The sequence below is a fragment of the Pseudorca crassidens genome, chromosome 10 (genome assembly GCF_039906515.1).
Source record: "Pseudorca crassidens isolate mPseCra1 chromosome 10, mPseCra1.hap1, whole genome shotgun sequence".
NCBI lineage: Eukaryota > Metazoa > Chordata > Mammalia > Artiodactyla > Delphinidae > Pseudorca > Pseudorca crassidens.
Window position 1 is genome coordinate 42490655 of NC_090305.1, and position 6181 is coordinate 42496835.

The window sequence follows — 6181 nt, forward strand, 5'->3', positions numbered from 1 at the left end:
AAAATTGCTAGAAGAGTCAAGCCTTTTCAAATGTTCCCTAGAAGTTACCCAGTAACCTGAGCAAGAAAGTCATTTAGCTGCTGATTTTTCCCAATGAGTAAGAATAGTACAGGGAGGAAATGTACCCAACGTGGTTGGAGAGTGTGTCATTTGAGGCCACAAGGCCTCCTCCATGCAGTGTTAGTCTTCAGAGCTTTCCTTCCCCTTGGTGGGTCTCACCCTCACTTGCTGAAGCTGCCCTGTCACTGGACACCTCTTTCCAAGCCAAGCCAACACTGAGGTCCCCAATATTGTCATACTTCCCTACTCCTTCAAAAAGTGCAATCTTTCCTCCTTTATGCCAGACCATGTTTTGCTAATCTAAGACTCTCACCCTGCATAGTGGGCTTTAGTGAATCTATTGTAGATAACTTTGGAAGAATTTATTCAATTCACAAAGGTCCTACTTCTGTGAAAACTGCTTCATGTGGTGTATATATATACAATGGGATATTACTCAGCCATCAAAAAGAATGAAATAATGCCATTTTCAGCAACATGGATGGACCTAGAGATTATAATACTAAGTGAAGTAAGTCAGACAAAGACAAATACCTTATGATATATGTAGATTCTAAAAGAAAAAAAAGAAGACACAAGTGAACTTATTTCTCAAACGAGACTTACAGGCACAGAAAATAAATTTATGGTTACCGAAGGGGAAAGGGAGGTGAGAGAGAGATAAATTAGGAGGTTGGGATTAACATATACACACTACTATATATAAAATAGATAACCAACAAGGAACTACTATATAGCACAGGGAACTCTACTCAATATTCTGTAGTAATGTATATGGGAGAAGAGTCTGAAAAACAGTACGCACATGTATATATAACTGAATCTCTGTGCCATACAGTTGAAATTACAAAATACTGTAAATCAACTATACTTCAGTAAAGAATTTTAAGAAACAAACAGAAACCTACCAATCTGGGCTGCTGCACGCATATGGGGAATGTTCTTAGACTCTTGCTCATTATTAGTCAAGCCAAGGGTAGACACAGGACTAATGCTGAGCCAACAAGATTCAGTTAAGACAGAGCTGGTCTAATTCCTTCTGGCCTATTCGCCTGGAGTGAGGGGATTTAAACTCAGGAGCTGAGGCTGACATTGTGTGGCTGTCATATTCTCAAAGAAACATGGACAGAGAGAAATGGCAGCATTTCAAAGAGGAGCAACAGAGACTGTGCAGCCCCAGTGGTGGTGGTGGGGAATTGAAAGAGAGAAGGAGAGAGAATTTTTTAAAAAGAGTTTTCTGTTTCTGATAGCTTTCCTCTGTAGTACCCCCACCTCTGATCCTGGCTGTTTCTATTCTTGTATTGAGAGACGTCTCAATTACTTTACAATAAACTATTTTATGCATATTTGAAAGGTGCTTTTGTTACTTGCAACCAGAATATCCCTAATTAAGATAAAGTTGTAATGAATAAACAAGTCACTCCCTTTACTTATTAGCAAAGTTTTCTTGAGGACACAGTGCCTCATCTCAGATGAAGGATTACAGTAGTTGTTGCTCCGGGCACAGTGAAAGACTGGCAGGAGGAACTTTCAAATTTCAATGTGTAGACAGCTGCCTTTTCCATCTCCACATGGACCTGGCTCAGGATCATATATAATCAGAAGTAGACATCCCCGAGCTGCAGAGGGTATGTAAGGTGAACATTCTCAAGTATGCACTCCCTGAATTCAGAGTACATATGTGAGCTGACGTGACTTCTAAATTTTATTCCAACTTTTCTCATCCTCCCCTGCACAGCTTGGTGAGCCCCTGAAATTATGACCTCATTCCAAAAAGCTGGAAGGGTCTCCTTTACAGTTTCTGTGCTGAAGTGTAGTTTGAAATCTTTTGAATATTACAACTAACTTTTTTTCACATTTAAAAAAAAATTATTGAAGTATAGTTGATTTACAATGTTTGTTAATTTCTTCTGTACAGCAAAGTAACTCAGATATACATATAAAACTGATATATATTATATCCATATAATATATATTCTTTTCATATTCTTTTCCATTATGGTTTATCATAGAATATTGAATATATTTCCCTGTTCTATACAGTAGGACCTTGTTGTTTATCCATTTCATATGTGATAGTTTGTATCTGCTAATCCCAAACTCCCATTCCTTCCTTCACGTTCTCCTCCTACCCCTTGGCAACCATAAGTCTGTTCTCTATGTCCGTGAGTCCATGTCTTTTTCATAGATAGGTTCGTTTGTGTCATATTTTAGATTCCACATACAAGTGATATCATATGGTATTTGTCTTTCTCTTTCTGACTTACTTCACTTAGTATGATAATCTCAAGGTCCATCCATGTTGCTGCAAATGGCATTATTTCATTCTTTTTGATGGCTAATATTCCATAGTATATATGTACCACACCTTCTTTATCCATTCATCTGTCGAAACAGTGTTTAGGCAAGAGATACCACAGGTACCGCAGCAGACTCAGGATTCCAGGGAACGATGGGTCAAAGGAAACCCCAGGCTTTGGCAGGAGGCAGAGAGTAATCCAAAGGCATAAATAAAACACATACACCTCAGGACCTACAGTTATTTTTTACTGTGTCTTTACAGAAGGATGGGAGTCACTAGCTGGTACCAATTGATGTCAAAGTCCTAGGTATGCAGGACCCCTCACGGTCTCTACTTCTTTTCTGAATCCCCCTATTTAAGGCCCCCATCACATATGTGTTTTGCCTCTTGAAATCTCTGTATTATACTATGCATTGATATTTAGCTTTCTGTGTATAGATTCATCCTCCCAGAATCAAATTATGAAGTGTGAAGAAGAAAATATGTATCCTAAGTCTCTACTTAGAGACATAATAAGATCAGGGTTTTACCCAGTCATTGATCACAACATTATCAAAATAATATAATACAGATGTAATTTGATTCATGCAAATTTTAAGAATCCTTGTCTTTCAGAAATCATTGCTCTTTCTTTCCTTACTACACACATACACACACAGACACACACACACAGAGTTTCCCCCTGCTCTGCAGCCCCAGCCAGTATGGAAAACTCACCTCTTGTCAAAGCCCATTTGATAAAGGTCGATTAAGGGAGAAATGAGAACACAGGACTGTCTGTACCTCCTCTATTCCTCGCCCCTTATTTATGGATGTGAGAATCATTTTAAGAATCCTTAGCTTTATCTTTGTTTCTGTTTGGTGTTAGATACTGTGGTAGGTGCCTTACTGAAGCTAATCAGGGATGGCCTTAGATTTCTTATTGGATCCTTCTTAATACCAAGCACTAAGTTAGCTCATGAATCCGTGTGTGAATAACTAAATCCACGAGTATTAAGTACAAACTTTTATTTTTGTTGACTGGCAAACAAAAGGGATTGTGAAATGTGGAGAAACAGAATTTTATATCGTTAGCCAAATGATATCTTTTCATTCAGAATCATCAGACCTCGGCCCTGATCTCTCCCTCTACCATGGAATTGCTCTGTCCTTCTCCTTAGCCAAATGTCATAGAGAGAAGCAAATTCAGTATTCATGGCAAAGGGAAAGGATTTGCACTACTTAGCTTGATCGCCAGTTGCATGTAAACAGGTCCAAAAGTTTGAGCACGACCCAGACATAAACACCCACAGCATAGGAAGAAATGCACACTGCAGGGGAAAAAAGTTTCGAAATGAAATGCTGGATGATTTAATTCTGAACTGCCTTTTCTTCATCACTTCACACATGAAGAAAATGTAAGGCAGAACTGGGCATGTCAGAGAGAAATAGTAGTAAGAAAGCATAAGAAAAGGAGCATTCCTTGAATACTTGGGATTTTTAAGGCCATCATAAGTGAAATTTGCCTCCCAAAGTGTCAAAAATCCGATGAAAAGCAGAGAAATCCCACTGAGCTCTGAAATAGCACCTTCCCTGCCCCCATGGTAGAACACTGTGAATTTTGAAGGGGAGTGTAACAGATATGAATGCTTTCAGTGAGTGATGAGTTTGCAGTGTGTGGGATGGAATGCTTTATTATTTTCATGATATTGTAGAATAGAGGGCTTCTTATCAAAGCTTGCTTCTAATGGTCCAACAAATCCATTGCTTGAAATTGGAGGAAAGTGATTTCATAATCCTAGACTCAATTATTTTTTCCCTTTGAATTTGCTTTGACCCATTTTGGAATTCTTTGGATTAGTTTCATCAAACTCCTGGTTCTTTCACATTGTCATAAAATGAAGCTCTGAGTATTTAATCTTACTGGATAGAAAAAAATATAAATGAATGAGAAAGGAAAGATAGTAATGATTTCAGTAGGGAAATAACAAAGGAGGAAAAAGCAAGTAGGAGACTGCTTCAAAGGATAACTTTATGTGATGTACAAGAATCGTGTGTGGAGTTTGAGAACAGTGTTGAAGAATACAAGTTGAGGAAGGACACAGGTTAAGTTATCCGCCCCAGGCAGCAGGTCAGAGAACCTGTCCACAGATGTGCTGTTTGATCCTCAGAGGACATTGACGTTCTCCTGAATGTGGATGCCTCTGGACATGATGAGGTGTTCCAATCCACCACAGCCTTGCCAGCTCTTACTATGGTGCTGTTGACTGGAAAAAAAAAAAAGGACAACCTAAAAGTTGAGAATTATGTTTTATTTAGTGAACAAAACTGAAGATTTAAGCCTGGGATGCAGCCTTTCAGATAGCTCTGAGAGATTACTCCTAAGAGGTAAGGGAGGAGCCAGGATAAACAGGAGTTTTTGCAACAAAAACCAGGTAGTTGGAACATCAAAAGATTACTGTTAATTAAAGAAAACCAGACATCTCAAGTTAATGAATTTAGTGCTCTTCTATGTCTGGGAAGATGCAAAACTCCGGGCTTACCAAAATCATTCCTTTGATATGAACCTCAGCTGTCTGGGGCCAGCATCCTGTGTTTTCTCATCCGAGTCTCCTCAGGGTGCACCATCTGGGGGGCTGCAGTGACTGACTGCTAGATGGCGGGCATCCTGCTTTTATCCTGAGCTTCCTCAGGTCTCACTATCAGGGGCAGCTGTAATGTGAGGGCTTAATGGCTGCAACATCCTTTGTTTACTGATATGGCAGGCAACATTTTTTCATTGACAGTACCATATGCAGCTGGCTGCTTCACGCATTTCTATAACCTGTCCTCTGAAGACATTTGCATTTGTGATTTCTGATCTAGCTCAGTCTTCCTATTTTAAATTGTAGTAACCAAGGCTGAGAGAAAACAAGCTTTTTCAAGTTTACCCAAATGGAGACAAAATGAAAAGTAGCACAGAAGTGAACTTTCCCTGTGTTCAGTTGTGAGTATAATCTGCACAGGTCCACATTACTTTAAAACAATTCTGAAAACTCAGACTTTGCATAATTCATTTAGATCAAAACTGGATCTGAACTAAGGCAACCTATTAGTAAGATATTCATATTTCACTCCAAAATATGTGTATTATAATAATGTGTTTGATTATAGGTATGTTTATAATATGTAACATATATTGTGTTTTGACCTATATATACTAAAAAATGTGGAATTTAGAAACAGATCTAGTGCTAAAGCTTTAAGTAAAGGACTTTGCACAACACACACACACACACACACACACACGCACACACACACGGCTCTCAATAAAATAAATAAATAAATCAGAGGAGTATTTAACTCCCAAAGCATTAGTGGGTATTAGTTTCCCCTTAGCTTGGGCAATCTAACCCAGAGAGAGCCTTTCTTGGCAGTGGGGATCCATCGCCCACCTTGGGTAAATCCCCTTTAAGATGGCCCCAGACTGTCTCAGGATAGTTCACAGGAATCCTTTAAATATCCTTTACCTGGAGAAACATGTGTGGTGCACACTGGTCCCAGTGTGGTCGCCTAATTTAGCCACTGGTGGAAAGCTCTAGCTCTCTCATCACTGATTTTTTCCCAGATGTATGTCTTATATTAGTATGCTGAGGCCCCCAAATCCATAAGTCAAAAGCTCTAAATTCTTTTGAATCTCCTCCTTCTTCCATTGTGTTTGAGTTTAGGAAAAGGGGTCCTACCCTTTCCCCAAGGGAGAAGATGTAGCATGCTTAAGACACTGAAATTCTCTCCAAAAGATTCCTCTACTTTTCAACAGCTCCAGGTCTTTCGTACCCTCAAGAAGGATATATCTCCAAG